At 35.7% G+C, this 20,889-nt stretch overlaps 1 protein-coding gene across 7 annotated transcripts in view; it reads left to right on the forward strand.

Annotated features, from left to right (window-relative positions):
* The window catches only part of LOC138760807 (retinol dehydrogenase 13-like), a 58,155-nt gene that overhangs the window by 4,212 nt on the left and 33,054 nt on the right, over nt 1–20,889 (forward strand). The window contains exon 1 of one of the 7 annotated variants that reach the window (XM_069931938.1): nt 10,875–11,100. The exons of 5 other annotated variants lie outside the window; for them this stretch is intronic. The gene's annotated coding sequence lies outside the window, so the exon portion shown is untranslated. Of the gene's footprint in view, nt 1–10,874; nt 11,101–20,889 lie in introns of those variants that run through there. One more of the 7 variants, XM_069931934.1, reaches the window with a different exon arrangement.

Here is a 20,889-nt window from a genome sequence, read left to right on the forward strand (position 1 = left end):
TTTATTTTCTGTTCTTATTAATTCTGCTAGTGGTTCTATAGCTAACGCGAACAATAAGGGTGATAGTGGGCATCCCTGCCTCGTTGATCTGCTTAATTTAAATTGCTTTGATATATATCCATTTACTGTCACTTTCACCAATGGCCCCTTATATAGTGCTTTAATCCAATTAATATACTTCTCTGGTAAACTGAATTTTTGTAGTACTTTGAATAAATAATTCCATTCTACTCTGTCAAAGGCCTTCTTTGCGTCTAAAGCAACTGCTACTGTTGGAGCTTTATTCCCTTCTACTGCATGAATTAAGTTAATAAATTTACAAATATTGTCAGTTGTTCGTCTTTTTTTAATAAATCCAGTTTGGTCTAGATTTACTATTTTTGGTACATAGTCGGCCAATCTGTTTGCTAATAGTTTAGCTATTATCTTATAATCTGTGTTAAGTAAAGATATTGGGCTATATGACGCTGGTGCGAGTGGATCTTTCCCTGTCTTTGGTATTACTGTAATTATTGCTGTTTTGCATGAATCTGGTAAGCTTTGTGTTTTATCAATCTGGTTGATTACTTCCAGGAGGGGAGGAATTAATAAATCTTTAAATGTTTTATAGAATTCCATTGGGAATCCATCCTCTCCTGGTGTTTTATTATTTGGTAGTTTTTTTATTATCTCTTGTATTTCTACTATTTCAAATGGTTCTGTTAATTTATTTTGTTCCTCTATTTGTAATTTTGGTAGTTCAATTTTAGTTAAAAATTCATCTATTTTGTCTTCTTTCCCTTCGTTTTCAGTTTGGTATAATTGTTCGTAGAATTCTCTGAAGTTTTCATTAATCTCTGTTGGATTATATGTGATTTGTTTGTCTTTTTTCCTTGATGCCAATAGCATTCTCTTAGTTTGTTCTGTCTTAAGCTGCCATGCTAGAATTTTGTGTGTTCTTTCTCCTAGTTCATAATATTTCTATTTTGTCTTCATTATGTTCTTCTCCACCTTATATGTTTGTAGTGTATCATATTTTATTTTTTTATCTGCCAATTCTCTTCTTTTAGTTGTGTCTTCCTTCATTGCTAATTCTTTTTCTATATTTACTATTTCCCTTTCCAACTGCTCTGTTTCCTGATTGTAGTCCTTCTTCATCTTGGTTACATAACTTATTATTTGCCCTCTGATGAACGCTTTCATTGCTTCCCATAGTATAAACTTATCTTTCACTGATTCCGTATTTATTTCAAAGTATATTTTAATTTGTCTTTCAATGAATTCTCTAAATTCCTGCCTTTTAAGTAGCATGGAGTTTAATCTCCATCTATACATTCTTGGAGGGATGTCCTCTAACTCTATTGTCAATATCAGGGGTGAGTGGTCTGATAATATTCTAGCTTTATATTCTGTTTTTCTTACTCTGTCTTGCATACGAGCTGATAACAGGAATAGGTCTATTCTTGAGTATGTTTTATGTCTACCCAAATAATATGAATATTCTTTTTCCTTTGGGTGTTGTTTCCTCCATATATCCAAAAGTTGCATTTCTTCCATCAATTTAATTATAAATTTGGTTACTTTGTTCTTTCTGTTAATTTTTTTTCCCAGTTTTATCCATGTTTGAATCCAAATTAAGGTTGAAATCCCCTCCTATTAGTATGTTCCCTTGCGTGTCTGCTATCTTCAAAAAAATATCTTGCATAAATTTTTGATCTTCTTCGTTAGGTGAATATACATTGAGAAAATTCCAAAACTCCGAATATATCTGATATTTTATCATTACATATCTCCCTGCTGGATCTATTATTTCCTCTTCTATTTTAATTGGTACATTTTTACTGATTAATATAGCTACTCCTCTAGCTTTTGAATTATATGACGCTGCTGTTACATGTCCTACCCAATTTCTCTTTAATTTCTTGTGCTCCATTTCAGTTAAATGTTTCTTGCACGAATGCTATATCAATTTTTTTTCTTTTTTCAGTAAATTTAGCAGTTTCTTCCTTTTGATTTAGTTATGTATTCCATTAATATTTAAAGTCATTTAGTTCAATGTAGCCATTTCATACTTTGTTTATCTTTCCTTTCTGTTTCCTCATCATCATCTTTCCTTCTTATCCATTTCTGCTTTCTTGTTTTGAACACTTTATAAGACAACATTTCTAAAACATCAAACATTTCCCTTATTCTCCTATCTAAAATTTCTTTAACCCCACTATCCCCTCCCCTTCCTGAGTTGCCCTTTATCCCTTGTTGGGCAACCACATCTCCCCTCTCCATTTGGATTTGCGAATTCACTCGCAAACGTCAACTGATTTCTCAGTGACCGTAACTCCTCCCCAGCCAGCCCCCCCAGAAAAGATTTCAATTTTCATATGTAACAAAGGTCACTCTCTTAATTCCCTCCTTACTTCCTCTCTTCCCTTTCATTCCCTTCTTAATTCTTATCTATACTCTATATATTTTCCTTTAAATACAGATACACTCATGTACACATATATACATACACACACATATAGATATATGTAGATATAGATATATATATATATGTGTGTGTGTATGTATATATGTGTGTGTGTATATGTATATATGTGTGTGTATATATGTGTGTGTATATATGTGTGTGTATGTATGTGTGTGTGGGGGTGTGCCCGGGTGGGGGTGTGCCCGGGTGGGGGTGTGCCCGGGTGGGGGTGTGCCCGGGTGGGGGTGTGCCCGGGTGGGGGTGTGCCCGGGTGGGGGTGTGCCCGGGTGGGGGTGTGCCCGGGTGGGGGTGTGCCCGGGTGGGGGTGTGCCCGGGTGGGGGTGTGCCCGGGTGGGGGTGTGCCCGGGTGGGGGTGTGCCCGGGTGGGGGTGTGCCCGGGTGGGGGTGTGCCCGGGTGGGGGTGTGCCCGGGTGGGGGTGTGCCCGGGTGGGGGTGTGCCCGGGTGGGGGTGTGCCCGGGTGGGGGTGTGCCCGGGTGGGGGTGTGCCCGGGTGGGGGTGTGCCCGGGTGGGGGTGTGCCCGGGTGGGGGTGTGCCCGGGTGGGGGTGTGCCCGGGTGGGGGTGTGCCCGGGTGGGGGTGTGCCCGGGTGGGGGTGTGCCCGGGTGGGGGTGTGCCCGGGTGGGGGTGTGCCCGGGTGGGGGTGTGCCCGGGTGGGGGTGTGTGTATATATATATATACGAGAATAGTCTGTTTTGCTACCCTGGAATAACTATTTTAAGTACCGCTGGGTACTTTAGCATAAATTTATATCCTTTTTTCCATAGGATCGCTTTTGCTGTATTAAACTCCTTTCTCTTCTTCAGGAGTTCAAAACTTATGTCTGGATAGAAAAATATTTTTTGACCTTTGTATTCCAGTGGCTTTTTGTCTTCTCTTATTTTCTTCATTGCTTTCTCCAATATATTTTCTCTCGTTGCATATCTTACGAATTTTACTAAAATGGATCTTGGTTTTTGTTGTGGCTGTGGTTTTGGGGCTAATGTTCTATGTACCCTTTCTATTTCCATTTCTTCCTGTAATTCTGGTCTTCCTAGGACCCTGGGGATCCATTCTTTTATAAATTCTCTCATATTCTTGCCTTCTTCATCTTCCTTAAGGCCCACTATCTTTATCTTCCTTAAGGCCCACTATCTTTATATTATTTCTTCTATTATTCTTTCTTTGGCTTGGCTTCGCGGACGAAGATTTATGGAGGGGGTAAAAAGTCCATGTCAGCTGCAGGCTCGTTTGTGGCTGACAATTCCGATGCGGGACAGGCAGGCACGATTGCAGCGGTTGCAAGGGAAAATTGGTTGGTTGGGGTTGGGTGTTGGGTTTTTCCTCCTTTGCCTTTTGTCAGTGAGGTGGGCTCTGCGGTCTTCTTCAAAGGAGGTTGCTGCCCGCCAAACTGTGAGGCGCCAAGATGCACGGTTTGAGGCGTTATCAGCCCACTGGCGGTGGTCAGTGTGGCAGGCACCAAGAGATTTCTTTAGGCAGTCCTTGTACCTTTTCTTTGGTGCACCTCTGTCACGGTGGCCAGTGGAGAGCTCGCCATATAACAGGATCTTGGGAAGGCGATGGTCCTCCATTCTGGAGACGTGACCCATCCAGCGCAGCTGGATCTTCAGCAGCGTGGACTCTATGCTGTCGACCTCTGCCATCTCGAGTACTTCGACGTTAGGGGTGTAAGCGCTCCAATGGATGTTGAGGATGGAGCGGAGACAACGCTGGTGGAAGCGTTCTAGGAGCCGTAGGTGGTGCCGGTAGATGACCCATGATTCGGATTTCTTCTATTATAATTTTCCATTATATCTATCTTCTGAGCTAACAGCTCTTGTGTCTCTTTAACTTTTTTATTAGATTCTTCTAATTTCTTTTTTTAAGTCCTCTACTTCCATTTCTACAGCTGTTTCTCGTTCTTCCACCTTGTCCACTCTTTTTCTTATATCTGACATGACCATCTCTATTCTATTCATTTTTTCTTCTGCACTTTTAATTCTTCTTTTTATTTCACTAAATTCTCGCGCATGCGAGGTTGCGCACTTTTACTTGGCTCCACGAGCCATTTTTGTAGTCCCGTGATCGGGACTTCCACTGTCCTGAGGGAGCGGGCTTCTCTCTCCGCGGCGGGCCTCCTCGGACAGGTAAGGCCTTCACCTTCTTCTTCCGACGTTTTTTCTTCTTCTCTTCTTCCCGTTGCTTTTGACTTTTCTTTCTTCGCTGCCATTTTCTTCCCACCTTTACTTTCACTTTGTTTTAATTTTTATGTTTGTGCCTTTGTGTTTTGTGTGTTTTTTTTTTAAACTTTTCCGAAGAGGGCTGGAGTTCCCCGACCGGCCACTACTCCATCACGTGACTCCCTTAACAGTTAATAGATGTTGAAAAAATTCAACACTGTTAAAAAGGACAGAGTTTTGTGATTTTTATAAGAAATCATATTCAGGAGTTTTTAGAATTAAATTCAAATTCTGTTTTGAATAATTTTGTTGATTTTGATGCATTAAAGGCATATTTAAGAGGAGATGTAATAAGTTTTACATCAAAAATTAAGAAAGATTATATAAAAAGGGTCAATAAATTAGAAAAGGAAATACAGGATTTGGAAAAGATATTACAAAAAACCTTGAAATGAGAAAATAAAGGAATTAATAAAGAAAAAGTTTAATTTTAATGCTATTCAGATGTATAGGACTGAAAAATTGATTGATAGAACTAAACAAAGGTATTCTGAATTAGGAGAAAGTGCTCTAAGTTTTAGCATGGCAGTTAAAAACTGAACAATCTGCTAGAATAATTAATGCTATTAGGAAGAGTTCAAAGATGATTACTTATAATCCTAAAGAAATTAATTATGTATTTAAAGTTTTTTATTCTGATTTATATAGATCAGATTTTACTGGAGATGAAAGTAAGATTGATACATTTTTATCTTAAATACATTTGTATAGCTTGACATGTCAAGATCAGAAAAATTTAGATGCTCCTTTTACAATAGAAGAAATTAACAAAGTACTTAGTTAATTACAAGAATTGAAAACCTCCAGGTGAAGATGGTTTTCAGTCTGAATTTTGTCAGAAATTTAAGGATTTTTTTAATATATCCATTTATGGAGGTGCTAAAGCAAGCGGCAGAATCCCATTCTTTACCAGATTCTTTTTCAATGGCGATAATTATAGTTATACCAAAGAAAAGTAAAGACTTGCTAAATCCTGCATCTTATAATCGAATATTTTTTAATGAATGTAGATTATAAAATTGTTGCAAAATTGTTAACAAATAGATTATCTAAATGTTTGCTTGATTTAATTCATATGGATCAAACCGGATTTTTTAGAAAACTGTATTCTGCAGACAATATTGCAAGGTTAATTAGTTTAATTAATTTAATTTAGAAAAGAGATGATCATAGTGTAGCAGAAACTTTGGATGTGGTAAAATCTTTTGATTAGAATGGAACTTTTTGTTTAAAGTATTGGAGTAGTTTGGTATTGGTTCTGTTTATAAATTGGGTTAAAGCTTTATATAAAAATCCTTTAGCAAAAGTTATTATTGATGGCCAAATATCTGCTTCTTTTCCATTAACTAGATCAAGTCGACAAGGTTGTCTTTTGTCCCCAGCTTTATTTATTTTAGCAATTGAACATTTAGCTGAATTTATTAGACAGGATTCTAAGATTAAGGGAATTAAAGTGTATCAGGAAGAATATAAAATTAATTTTTAAGATTATGATGTTTTGGTTTATTTAATTAATCATATAACCGTTTACAGCACGGAAACAGGCCCTGTCGGCCCTTCAAGTCCATACCGGTTCACTTGAACAACTCCAAATTCAAAAGGATTGGTGAAATCTTTACTATGTATTGTCAACACCAAAGTCCCTGTTGTTTTCAAGGCATTCTGACAAGTAACTTAGAAACATTACATTTTAAACACATGATATGTCAGGATAAGAAGGATTTTTCAAGGGACACAACTTTAAAAAATGACATCTAACTTTATTAAGAATGGAATACAACAACAGGAAAAACTGATTGAATCAGACAAATTCTATGAGCATTGTTGTGCAGAGAAAAATGGATTAGTTTTCCATCCCTTACTAAGCTACCCCATTACCACAGCAGGTGCTCCCTGTCTTACGACCGTAATTGAGACTGAAGGATCGGTTATAACTCATCTTTGATTTTACATTCTCGCCCTATCGAAATGAATCCTAACATTGCATTTGTCCCGATCATCGACTCAACTTGTAAGTTAGCCTTCAAGTGTGACACGGATCCTAAAAATTCTTTATCATAATTATAGATTAGACTGAAAGAAAATGGGAAAGTCTCTGGTTATAAAGTTGATTGGGGAAGAAAAGTGAGATTATGCCTTTAGCTGTAGGTGATTGTACAGATTGTAAAATAGTCACAAAATTTTGGTGGCCAGATATAGATGTTAGAATTGATAATGATTTGAAAAATGTATATAAATTGAATTATTTACCTTTGCTTAATAGAATTGTTGTAGATTTTTTAAAGTGGAATAATTTACGTATTACTCTAATTGGTAGAGTAAATTGTGTTAAAATGAGTGTTTCCTAAATTTCTTTTCATCAATTCCCATTCCAATTCCTTCAATTTTTTTAAAAATATGGCAGTTAGGAAATTTTATGGAAAGATAAAATGCCAAGAGTCACTTTGGAAAAATTGACTTGGAAGTATGAATTGGAGGGTTTATGTCTTCCTCATTTTATGAATTATTATAAAGCATCTCATTTGAGATTTATAAATGTATTGTTTAATTTAGATAATATTCCATCTTGGGATTCTATTGAATTTAATGCTTTTGGGGATATTATCTATTTAGAAACATTTTGATTGAGTTGTGGAATAATATTAATAAAGAAATTGGTTTAAAAGATTTAATATCTAGGAAAATGCCTCTATGTCAAATTAGGCTTATTCCTTTTTCAAAGGATAACCAATTCTTAAGGATTTGTAGACAGAAGGGTATTAAGAGGAATGAAGATTGTTTTGAGCATGGGAGATTTATAACATTTTTTTAAAATGAGGGAAAATTTAATGTACCTTATTTTGTTATTATCAAGTTGAAGCTTTTTTATAAGGCAAAATAGGTCCTACTTTGACATTACCTAATCAAAGTGAATTAGAATTACTGATTTGTAATATTACTGTAAATTAATTTATTTCAGTAATGTATAACTTCAAACTAAGGGTTGGGTTGCATAAATGAAGATTAAAATGGAAGTAGATTTAAGTATAAAAATAAGTAAAAAGGATTGGATGGAGTTGTATAAGAATAATATGATTAAACTTATAAATGTAAGATGAAGGTAAGTTCAATATAATTTTTTATATCAATTATATTTTACTCCACAAAAATTAAATATATTAAATCCTGCCATATCAGATTTATGTTTTAGATGTAGGTCTGAGATTGGAATTTTTTTTCGTTCAACTTGGCAATGTTCTAAAGTTAGACGATTTTGGTTAGGGGTAGGTAATTTTTTGGAACAAATTACTGCGGTCAAATTCCCACAGGACACGATGTTATTTTTATTGAGTAATATTAAGGCTACAAAGCAAAATTAAAATTAAATATTTATCAAATTGAATTTGTGTTAATTGCTTTAGCAGTTTCATGGAAATGTATAGCAAAATCATGGAAGTCTGAAATAGATTTAGGCATGGAAAGATGGCATGCAGAACATTGTATAAAATTACTTCAAATCTGCAAGATAAATATCATGTTTTCTGGAAAATATGGAGCCCATATTTAGAAAATTTTGGTTTGCATGTATATTTGACTCTCTGAAAACCTCACTTCTTAGTAACCACCAATAGACTTTATTGTATAAATATTTTATTTTCTTGGCATTCTTTGGTTTTTCTTTCTTTCCTTTTTCTTTCTCTTTAAGGGTGGAGGGACAGGAGGGTGGGTTGGGGGGGTGGGGGTGGGGTGATATATACCACATATATAATACAATGAGATTGGCACTGAACCATCGCCTTCCCAAGATCGTGTTATATGGCGAGCTCTCCACTGGCCACCGTGACAGAGGTGCACCAAAGAAAAGGTACAAGGACTGCCTAAAGAAATCTCTTGGTGCCTGCCACATTGACCACCGCCAGTGGGCTGATAACGCCTCAAACCGTGCATCTTGGCGCCTCACAGTTTGGCGGGCAGCAACCTCCTTTGAAGAAGACCGCAGAGCCCACCTCACTGACAAAAGGCAAAGGAGGAAAAACCCAACACCCAACCCCAACCAACCAATTTTCCCCTGCAACCGCTGCAATCGTGTCTGCCTGTCCCGCATCGGACTTGTCAGCCACAAACGAGCCTGCAGCTGACGTGGACTTTTTACCCCCTCCATAAATCTTCGTCCGCGAAGCCAAGCCAAAGAATACAATGAGATAGACAACAGACTCGCCAAGGCAAATAGCGCCTTTGAAAGACTACACAAAAGAGTCTGGAAAAACAACCAACTGAAAAACCTCACAAAGATAAGCGTATACAGAGCCGTTGTCATACCCACACTCCTGTTCGGCTCCGAATCATGGGTCCTCTACCGGCACCACCTACGGCTCCTAGAACGCTTCCACCAGCGTTGTCTCCGCTCCATCCTCAACATCCATTGGAGCGCTTACACCCCTAACGTCGAAGTACTCGAGATGGCAGAGGTCGACAGCATCGAGTCCACGCTGCTGAAGATCCAGCTGCGCTGGATGGGTCACGTCTCCAGAATGGAGGACCATCGCCTTCCCAAGATCCTGTTATATGGCGAGCTCTCCACTGGCCACCGTGACAGAGGTGCACCAAAGAAAAGGTACAAGGACTGCCTAAAGAAATCTCTTGGTGCCTGCCACATTGACCACCGCCAGTGGGCTGATAACGCCTCAAACCGTGCATCTTGGCGCCTCACAGTTTGGCGGGCAGCAACCTCCTTTGAAGAAGACTGCAGAGCCCACCTCACTGACAAAAGGCAAAGGAGGAAAAACCCAACACCCAACCCCAACCAACCAATTTTCCCTTGCAACCGCTGCAGTCGTGTCTGCCTGTCCCGCATCGGACTTGTCAGCCACAAACGAGCCTGCAGCTGACGTGGACTTTTTACCCCCTCCATAAATCTTCGACCGCGAAGCCAAGCCAAAGAATTTTTGAAATAATTTAGAATTGAATGCAATGTGACTATTATTGTGGTTTAAAAGTTTGTAAATAAAGTATTTATTTTTAAAAAAGGAGCAGCTCTTGGCCTCTGGGAGAACTTGTTAAAGGAGGATATTGGTGATGACTTTCCCCTGGCAGACTGCATGCAGATTCTTTTCATGTCATAGTTATGGTATCTCTGAGGTTTCTGGTGTAAATCTTTCTTCCCAGATGTAGAATTATGGACATTAGGATTGTGAATCCATGACTGAAACTCCTTGTTACTGGTTATCTCTGCATTTAAGCAATGTTGCACTTAAAGGCTGAAATGTTCTGGATGGATGTATATAGTAATGAAAAAGCTTAGTTCCCAGATTGACCGTATTCTTTTGATGTCCAAAATATTTATTCAGTGCAGATGGAATATAAAAGCCTATTTATTTTAACATATGATTGTTCGGTACTTGAAAACCAAACTACAAGCATGTACTGATAAGTTTCTTATTTAAGAGCCTATTGCATAACTATAAATGAAATAACTCATTTTGTGTTTTACAATGTACTTTAGGAAATAGCCTATCATCTCATAGCCAGAAAATGGGATTTTTTTTAAATGATGGTGAAAAATAATGATTGGTCAGGACTCCAGGAAAAATTCCTTCACTCTTCTGTGAAATAATGGGATCTTTAACATCTCCCAGAAAGAACAGACAAGCCCACAGTTTCGTGACTCATCCATAAGTTTAATAGTTTTCCTTACAATCCCCTCATCCATATCAGTAAAGCAGTCCCAAAACTAAACCTTGTATGAGAAAGTTTTTTAATAAAAAGATTACTTCTCTAATTTTCAATGTGAAGTTCAAAGTTATTGTCAGAGTACTTCCATAACATCACATACAACCCTAAGATTTTTTTTTTCTTGCGGGCCAGGCAGAATTTCTATTTATCAGTTGTGCAAAAAAAACTGTACTTAAGAAAGGATGTGTATACAAAAGAGATATGTAAAGAAATTGTACAATACAGAAAATAAATATTCAATAAGAGGCACCTTTACCTCTTTCCTGATGGCAGCAGCATGACAAAGCATGTCCTGGGTGGTATGGACCTGTGGTGGTGTGAGTAGTGGAAGAAACACAGCCACCACGTTGAGGGTCGTTAACGACAGTTTTTATTCATATTCAGCACGCCCCTATAAGGGCAGCATGAGCTCAGTCACCTGGTGCATTGTGACATCATAATCGCTGCCCAGGGTGCGCGCTGGAAGGGATGCTGGAGTCCGAGAGAAACCTCTGACGATGCCTTTTCCCCATGGCTGCCCCACCACGTGGCGATATAAGCGGGGCCGGTTCGCCATGAGGATGTGCGCCGCCACAGACCCTTAATAATTGCTGCCACTCTCTGATGGCAGTACTCCATATAGGGTGGCACAGTTGGCATACTGGTTAGCACATCACCTTTACAGCACTAGCGATCGGGGACGAGGGTTTGAATCCCATGCTGTCTGTAAGTTCTACCTGTGTCTACTTGGGTTTTCCCTGGGGGCTCCGGTTTCCTCCCACCACTCGAAACGTACCAGGGCTACAGGTTAATATTGGGTGGCATGGACTCGTGAGCCAAAATGGCCTGTTACTGTGCTCTATGTTGAAATTTAAAAAAAAATTAAATTATATTTTCTCAGTGGTGAGGAGAATTTTGCCTGTGAGGTACTGGGCTGTGTCTACTACCTTTTGCCTGGTTTTTTGCTCAGATATATTGGTGCCCTCATACCAGGTCGTGATTCATCTGGTCAACAAACTTTCCACTACACATCTGTAGAAGTTTTCCAAGGTTTCAATGTCATAACAAAACTCTGCAAACCCCTGAGATGCTTTCTTCACGATGACAATCATGTGTTTGGTACAGGAATGGCCTTTTGAAATGTTGACTCCCAGGAATTTAAATTTGCTCACCCTCCCCACCAAAATGAAGCCTTTTAATTTGTGTTTGCCTTTGATTTCTCATGATAAATAAATTCACTACAATTTTCTACTTTTTAAAAAATTCATATACTGGGATACAGGGCATGACTATCAATATATATTTATTCCTCATCCCAAATTGTCATCAAGTGGTGAGCTGCCTTCTTGAATTAGTGCAGTCCTTCAGGTGAGGGTACTTCCAATTTGCTTAAGGAGTTGTGCATTGGTTTATTGATGATGTATTATGGAGTAGGAAGAAGAAAAATATCATGTAGTTGATCTCTAGCTTTTTGCCAGAAAGAAGCAGTGAGTAGATTAGGCTTTTTTTTCCAACACAGCTTGTCTCTGGATGATTTTCAGTCCTATTGTTTACAGTGGTCACTCCCACAGCCTGGAAGAAGATTATCATCTTGCCATCATGTTAAGATTGGGATGTGGCTTTAAACAAAAACTTGGTGCGATAGGTCATTTTAAAACGTTTAAAAGGTTAAAAATTATATTTGCACAGTGGAGTGTTGGATTGGAAATTATTTCTTGCACTATAATTTGCAGCCTCTTTCAAAAAATGCTGTTTGTAGAAAAATTTTAAGTATGCTTGCATAGAACACCAATCCATTAAAAACTGCAGAATTAGTAAAAGTGGACCTGATGTGGCCTGTACTGGTACTCTTCAAGTACTCAGTGCACCTTTGGGAACACCACCTTGTCTTTTAACAGCCACTTTAAATCCTTACAGGCTTCACATTGAGTTTAAACATGTCAGATTACAACTTTCTTCCCTGTTTGCTTGCAAAGGAACTGTCATTTACTCATTTTCTAGACAAATCATCTTTTTTCACTTGTGGCACTATCCACTTATCATTTAATCTCTTCTGTCTTTGAGCATTTTATGGACTTTTGCATTTGCTTTATACCCACACCTTTCACCTTTTACTTGTTTGAAACCTTTTTGGTCTGGCATTTTTCAGTTCTAGTAAAAGGTGACCTGCAATGTTAACTTTGTTTAACTCCAGAGATGTAGCCTCACTGACTGATTATGCCTCGTGTGGAGTGCAGAGCTTCATTCCTGCTGCTAAGGTTCAGAATGGATGGCAAGGCCTTGTAGATTTGGAGGACCTTCTCTAAAATTACAAGAAAGTTTTAGTAATGTGAGAGATCGAAGAAGCTGGGGTTCTTCTCCTTTGAAGCTTAAGAGGAAAATAGTGAATCTATTCCAGATGAGTCTTGATAGAAAAAATAGGAAGAAACTGTACATTTATTGATAACTAGTTGTCTCAGGTCTCCAGTAATGACCAAAAGTGCTAGAAAAGAAATTATCAGGTGCAATTTTTAACATTAGGAATTCATTATCTGGAAGAGTAGTAGTCATTTTCTATCTAAAAATTTCAAAGGCTAATTGAATAAATATTTGAAATAAACCAATTGCCAGGTGTGTGAAATTAATTGGACACTACAGAAAACATGGGCTCAATGCTTCTCCCTTATAAAAGTTCCCCACATTTTTTTTATTTGATAATCCTGCTGATCATTTTGCTTTTAAGTGCAAGAACAATTCCCTATGGAACTTTCTAATAGTATTTTGAAGATTAAAGAAATTAAAGATTTCTCAGCATGCCAAATGAGCAAGCATTTAATCTTTTATGATAATGTTATCAAGAAATTAATTTGGAGGAAACATAATCCAATTCATTGGGCCAGAGTTCCCATATGCATTTGATTAATTTTTATTTTTTATTTTTTACACTATAAACCATATTGACCAAGATACATACAGACATTTTTCTTCTTAAATATATACAGTGTCATTTTCTCCCCCTTTTTCCCCCTCCCTCTCTCTCTCACTCCCTTTCCCATTTATTTAAAGTTCAATCTATAAGATACATTAAACCCGTTAAACAATGTTGTCACTTAATAAAAATAAACAAGAAATTTTACTGAGTCATTTCTTTTCATTACCTTCTCCTTCTGTCATTTTAGGTGGTGGAAGTCCACGGTAGGATTTCTCTATTGTGTTTCATGTATGGCTCCCATATTTGTTCGAATATTGTAATATTATTTCTTAAATTATATGTTATTTTTTCTAATGGAATACACTTATTCATTTCTATATACCATTGTTGTATTCGCAAGTTATCTTCTAATTTCCAGGTTGACATAATACATTTTTTTTGCTACTGCTAGGGCTATCATAACAAATCTTTGTTGTGCTCCATCCATATCGAGTCCAAATTCTTTGTTTCTTATATTACTTAGGAGGAAGATCTCTGGTTTTTTGGTATATTGCTTTTTGTGATTTTTATGTAATATCTGGTTTAGATCTTCCCAAAATTTTTTCCACTTTCTCACATGTCCAAATTGCATGAATTGTTGTTCCCGTTTCCTTTTTACAGCGAAAACATCTGTCTGATACTGTTGGGTCCCATTTATTTAACTTTTGAGGTGTGATGTATAACCTGTGTATCCAGTTATATTGTATCATACGTAACCTCGTGTTTATTGTATTTCTCATAGTTCCGGAGCATAACTTCTCCCATGTTTCATTCTTTATCTTTATGTTTAGATCTTGTTCCCATTTTTGTTTAGTTTTACCATTAGTTTCCTCGTTCTCCTTTTCTTGCAGTTTGATGTACATGTTTGTTACAAATTTTTTGATTATCATTGTGTCTGTATCACATATTCAAAATTGCTTCCTTCTGGTAACCTCAGACTGTTTCCTAATTTGTCCTTCAAGTAGGTTTTCAGTTGGTGGTAATGCATTTGATTAATTGAAGACTTCCTCCCAGGACAACATGGAGGATAGTCATAAATACACAAAAATGCTTAAACTCAGCAGGTCTTGGAGTGCCCATAGAAGGGAAAGCTATATAACCAACACTTCGGGTCTAAGCCCTTTCCTGCTGAGTTCCAGCATTTTTGTGCCTTTGCTGCAATCACAGCATCTGCAGAGTTTAGTGTTTCACTCCATGGAAGATAGTTATAATTGGTCTGAATGTGACAAAGGGACAAAATCTCGATATTTCCAATTGATGTTCAAAAGGATGGTTTAAGAATCTAAAAAGAACAGTCTCAACACTAGATTAAGGTTCCATCTCAGTTAAGTGTCTTAGAGACAGAAATTGCAACCATTCTGTTCTTTTATTTATGCAGTAAAACTCCAAAAGCCAGAAATCCAAACCACCTGAGAATCTGGACTTCTCGTTAACTCACCAACTTTTAAAAAATTTAGCAGGCTTTTTTGTGTGTGCATGCATGCGTAAGCACCACAGATGCACAGAAGTCATGGAAATGAATAAATAAATAAATATTTATTTGGGTTTTTTGTACTTAGTTTTTTAATGAAACATTTTTTCATAAAATACAATCAAAAAGTACCTGTTCATCTCTTCTTTATTCTCCTTATATTTGAATTTTGAAAGTATTATCCAAGAATATGAAAATCTGGACCAACCCAATCCCTGAGCAGTCCAGATTTTAGAATTTATACTGTTAAATAAAACATCAGTTCCTCGGTACCTTATCTTGTTTATCAGATAGGAATCTTTACTATCCTGAATCAATACCAATCAGTTATTGCCTTTAAAGTTGATTGTTTAACGCTTGCACTTTTCTCTACTTGAGAGAAACTTTCTTCCACTATCTAATTTTTCAAAATATTTTTTGTGATAAGAGAATAATCAGTTCTGAAATAGGAATGCTGAAGATTTTTTAAAACATGTCTAGTCTTGATCCATAGGGCTGCACCATTGCCACTTATTTAGCCTGGCTATCACTGAGGCATGGTTGATCTCAGTCCATACAGAAAGCAAATTATGAAAACAGATCCATGATGCTGAAAAGAAAAAAGATCTTGTAGATTCCCTCCCCCAATTGAGAAGATTAAGGTTAACCACAAAAACACATTCAGAACAATTTGTCTTCATGGAGGGCTCATGTACTAATTTTCTAACTACATAATCAAATCCAGAAAAAAAGCAAATTTACTGCTGGTACTATTTCTGCTCCAATTTTGTGCATGTTTACATTTTGAAAGGCATTGTATTGGTGAGCTTGTTTATTCTATTTTTTTCAGCTAAATGCAAAAGAACAGTTTAACTCCACTTATTGAGTAACTGACCAAGTCTTTGCATTTCTTGAATTTTACAAAGCTCTGTCAGAAATGACATCTTTGATTTATTTCTGAAATAATACATTTTAATTTTGGAATAGATTGAAGAAGATGCATTGTGGGCTAAGATATCAGAAGGAAAACATCAACCCCCCCCTCCCCCCCCTTAAAATATTCAATATTTTGAATAATTTGCTAATTTACCAATGAAATAATTTCCTTATATAGGACAATAATATCATTTTTTACATTACCTGTTATCAACAATTCTGCATGGATAATACAAAAATGTTTCCTATAAATTATTTTGAAATTTTAAGTATAATTTTAAGTCAATTAGAACAAATTAAACGCAAAAGGTGCTGTTATTTCAAAAGATTATAGAGTTAAATTATTCTAAGACCTTTTTCCAGAATTCTGCAGGTTCTTTTAAATACTCCTTGGCAAACTGTAATCTGGCCATCCTGTTTCTGTGGCTAACTAATAGTTTGGATTTTGCAGTGTAGCCTATATCTTTGTGTTCATAAAATCTTCTATGCTCACATATCCACTTGTGTGACCTCACATTTGAGTATTGTGAGCAATTTTGGGCTCCTTGTTTTAAAAAAAAATGATATGCTGATGTTGGAGAAGGTTCAGAGGAAGTTCACAAGGATGATTCTGGGAATTAAAGGGTTATTATGTAAGGAGTGTTTGACAATTCTTGGCCTGTTCTCATTGAAATTTAGGAAAATGAGGGGATATCTCATTGAAATATTTCAAATGTTAAAAGGCATGGGCAGAGTAGATGTAGAAAGTTTGCTTCCCATGGAGGGAGAGTCTTGGACAAGAAAGCACAACTTCAGGATTGAATGACTTTCATTTGAACAGAGATGCAGAGGAATTTCTTTTCCCTGAGGGTGGCAAATCTCTTTTTTATATAATTTTGTTATTTAATACTTCACTGTGAACCATGTTAATAACAATATATACAAATATTCATCATTGAAATATACACAGTGACATTTTCTTTTTTGCCCCTTCCTCCTACCCTCTCCACCCCTATAACATAAAGCAAGAAATAAAAGAGAGAAAGAAGAAAAATAAATAAACAATAGAACAAAAAAGAAAAAAAAAAATCGTGTTGTCCAAAATTCCATATTTAAATAGTTTCGTACTTCTATCTTATCAGACCTTTAAGAGATGGAGGTCTGAAATTGACGGTTTCTAATATACTCTGTATATGGTTCCCAAATTTGTTCAAATAAAGTCTATTTGTCTTTTAGATTGTAGGTAATTTTTTCTAATGTTCATTTCTATGTACCATTGTTGTATTTTTATGGTTGCTTCTGCTTTCCAAGTTATCATTATGCATGTTTTTGCTGCAGCAAGTGCAATCATAATAAATCTTTTTTGAGCCCTGTCTAATTTTAGGCCTAATTTTTTGCCTTTTATGTTGTTTAACAGGAATATTTTTGGATCTTTTGGTATCCTATTTTTTGTAATTCTATTTAATATTAGGTTTAAATCCTCCCAAAATTTTTTCATTTTTGTACAAGGCCAAATTACATGTAATGTTGTTCCAATTTATTGTTTACAACGGAAGCATCTGTCCGATATAGTTGGATTCCATTCTTTTAACTTCTGAGGTGTAACATATAATCTATGTAGCCAATTGTATTGTATCACACAAAACAGTTTTTATTGGATTACTCATGGTCCCTGCGCATAGTTCCTTCCATGTTTCATTCTTTCTTCGTATATTTAAATCTTTTTCCCAACCTTGTTTAGGTTTATATATATTGCTTCATCATTTTCCTTGTATTACAATTTGCTATGCATGTTTGTAATAAAGTTTTTAACTATCGCAGTGTCTGGAATTAAGTATTCATTAGCAGCTTCTCTCAGGCTAGTTCCCAACTTCTCTTTTAAATAAGTTTTCAACTGATAGTATGAAAATATTGTATCATGTGATATTCCGTATTTATTTTTTAACTGTTCAAATATTAATAAATTATTTCCCAAAAATCAATCTTTTAAATCCTTTTCCAGCCCATTCCTTAAAATAAATTGTCTATTGTACAAGGTATTAATGGGTTTAGCATTAGTTATGTTTTTGGTATTTGATCATTTATCATCTTTTGCTCCAGATGTATTCTCTTCCATATTTTTAGTATATGATGTAGTATTGGTAGATTGTTGTGTTGTTTTCTCGTCCCATTTATAGAGTAAATGTTCCAGGACCTTTTCTCCTAATTTATGTAATTCTATCTTGAGCCAATCCAGTTTTTGTCCCATCTGATAGATATCTTAACTGTGCTGCCCTGTAATAGTTTTTGAAATTTGGTAGCTGCAATCCTCCTTGTTTATACACCCATGTTAATTTTTCCAAAGCCACTCTTGATTTTTTTTTTACCATTCCATAAAAACTTTCTTTTTAGTTTATTTAGTTTCATAAAAAATTCCCGTCAAGGGAATTGGTAGCATTTGGAACAAATATTGTAGCCGTGGAAATACATTAATCTTGATGCAGTTTACTCTCCCTATTAAAGTTAATGGTAAATCTTTCCATTTCTCTAAATCTTCCTGTATTTTTTTAAATTAACGGTTGGTAGTTTAATTTGTACAAATAATTTAAATTATTATCTGTCCTGATACCAAGGTAATGTATGGCTTGTGATTGCCATTTAAAAGGAGATTTCTTTTTACGTTTTGTATAATCGACTTTGTTCATTGGCATAATTTCACTTTTATCAATATTAACCTTGTATCCTGATATTGCCCCATATTCTTTCAATTTTGTATATAACCTTTTTAGTGATTTATCTGGGTCTGTTAAATATTGTATAATATCATCCGCAAATAAGCTAATTTTAAATTCTTCCTCTTTTACTTTTATTCCCTTTATCATAGGTTTCCTTCTTATCAGCTCTGCCAATGGTTCTATAGCCAAAGCAAATGGGGAAGGTTATAATGGGCATCCTTGCCTAGTTGACCTACTCAATTTAAAGATGTCTGTAACATATCCATTTGTTACCACTTTTGCCAAAGGACCATTATACAGTGTATAATTTGAATTTCTGTAGTACTTTAAATAGATAATTCCATTCCACCCTATCAAAAGCTTTCTCTGGATCTAGAGTTACTGCCACAGTTGGTGTTTTATTTATTTGTGCTGTATGGATTAAATTAATAAATTTACAGAGATTATCTGCCACTCTTCTATTTTTAACAAATCCTGTCTGATCTAGCGTCACTAATTTCAGTACACAGTCTGTCAATCTATTCACTAGTAATTTTGCACTTAATTTATAATATGTATTTAGTAAATATATTGGTCTATATGATGCTAGTGACAACGGATCTTTTCCCATTTTTGGAATTACTGTAATTATTGATGTTTTACACAAGTCTGGCAAATTCTGGGTCTCTTCCATCGGTTTTATTACCTCTAAGAGGGGTGGAATTAAATGATTATTGAATACCTTATAAAACTCTGCAGGAAATCCATCTTTGCCTGACATTTTATCTTTCGACATTTTATCTTTCGGTAATGTATCCTGTATTTCTGCAATTGTCAGGGGTTTTAGTAATTTATTTTGATCTTCCAATTATAATTGGGGTAATTCAATGTTTGATTAAAAATTAATCTATTTTGTCATTCTTCCCTGGATTTTCGGTTTGATACAATTGCTTAATTTTTAAAAAAATTTCCATTAATCACTAATGGGTTATATGAAATCTGTTTATCCTCCTTCCTTGTTGCTATGATAGTTCTTGTTGCTTGTTCTGTTTTTAGTTGTCAAGCCAATATTTTGTGGGCTTTCTGTCCTAATTCATAATATTTTTGCTTTGTTTTCATAATGTTTTTCTCCACTTTGTATGTTTGCAATGTTTCATATTTTAATTTTTTCTCTGCCAATTCTCTTTTTCCTCTATATCTTCCCTTCTTACTAAATCTTTTTCTATAGTTACTATCTCTTTTTCTAACTGTTCTATTTCCCGGTCATATTCTTTTTTAACCTTGGTTGTGTAACTAATTATTTATCCCCTCATAAAGGACTTCATTGCGTCCCATAATATAAATTTGTCTGTTACCGAATTTGTATTTGTCTCGAAATATATTTTGATTTGTTGTTCTATGTATTCCTGAAAGTCTTGCCTTTTTAACAATATAGGGTTTAGCCTCTATATTTTTTCGGTGGAATATCCTCTAAAGCAATTGTCAATAACAAGGGTGGGTAGACTGATAAAAGTCTTGCCTTGTATTCGGTCTTTTGAACTCTTCCCTGAATCTGAGCTGACAACAATCCTAAAATAGGCTTTATTTCTGTTTGAATAATCTTTCTTTTGGGTCTTGTTTTCTCTATGTATCAACTATCTTCATATCATGCATTGAGTTCACTGTAAATTTAGCTGCTTTATTATTTATAGTTGTCTTCCTGGTTTTATTTTTTAATGGGTCAAGGTTAAAATTAAAATGTGTCCTTGTCTTTTAAAAAAAATATCCTGCATTATTCCTGGTCATCTTCATTAAGTGCATAAATGTTCAAAAAGTTCCAAAATTCTGAATAAATCTGGCACATCATCATTCCGTATCTACCCATTGGGTCTGTTATTACTTTCTTTATCTTAATTGGCAGATTCTTATTAACTCATATAGCAACTCTCATAGTTTTTGAATTGTATGATGATGCAACTATATGACTTACCCAGTATCTCTTCAGTTTGCAGTGTTCTAACTCAGTTTAGTGTGTTTCTTGTATAAATCCTATATCTATTTTCTCCTTTTTAAGTAGTGTCAGTAACTTTTTTCTCTTAATTTGATTGAGAATTCCATTAATATTAATAGTCATATAGTTCAATGTACTCATCTTACCCATCTATTTTCATCTGTCTCCCACATCTTCAACCCCTCCATCTCCCTTCTTCTAAAATTACTCTTTAGATTGTTCTTACTCTTCATTATAAGCAATGACACAACTAATAGGAAAATAACAAAAACCATAAGAAAACCAAAAAATACTATTAAAGAAAACAACATTAAATCCCCTTTTACTGAGTTGCCCTTGCCACCTTGCAAGACAACCACAACTCCCTTTTCTACATGGGTTGCTATTATGTACTGCAAATGTCAACAGATTTCAGTGGGCTGATCTTCCCCTCCCCCCTCCCTTTCTCAGCCTTCCCCAAGAGAAATCACTATATATTATTCTTAAAAATATAACAGCCTTTTTTTCTTAAATGTCT

Source organism: Narcine bancroftii, chromosome 4 (genome assembly GCF_036971445.1).
Source record: "Narcine bancroftii isolate sNarBan1 chromosome 4, sNarBan1.hap1, whole genome shotgun sequence".
Classification (NCBI taxonomy): Eukaryota; Metazoa; Chordata; class Chondrichthyes; order Torpediniformes; family Narcinidae; genus Narcine; species Narcine bancroftii.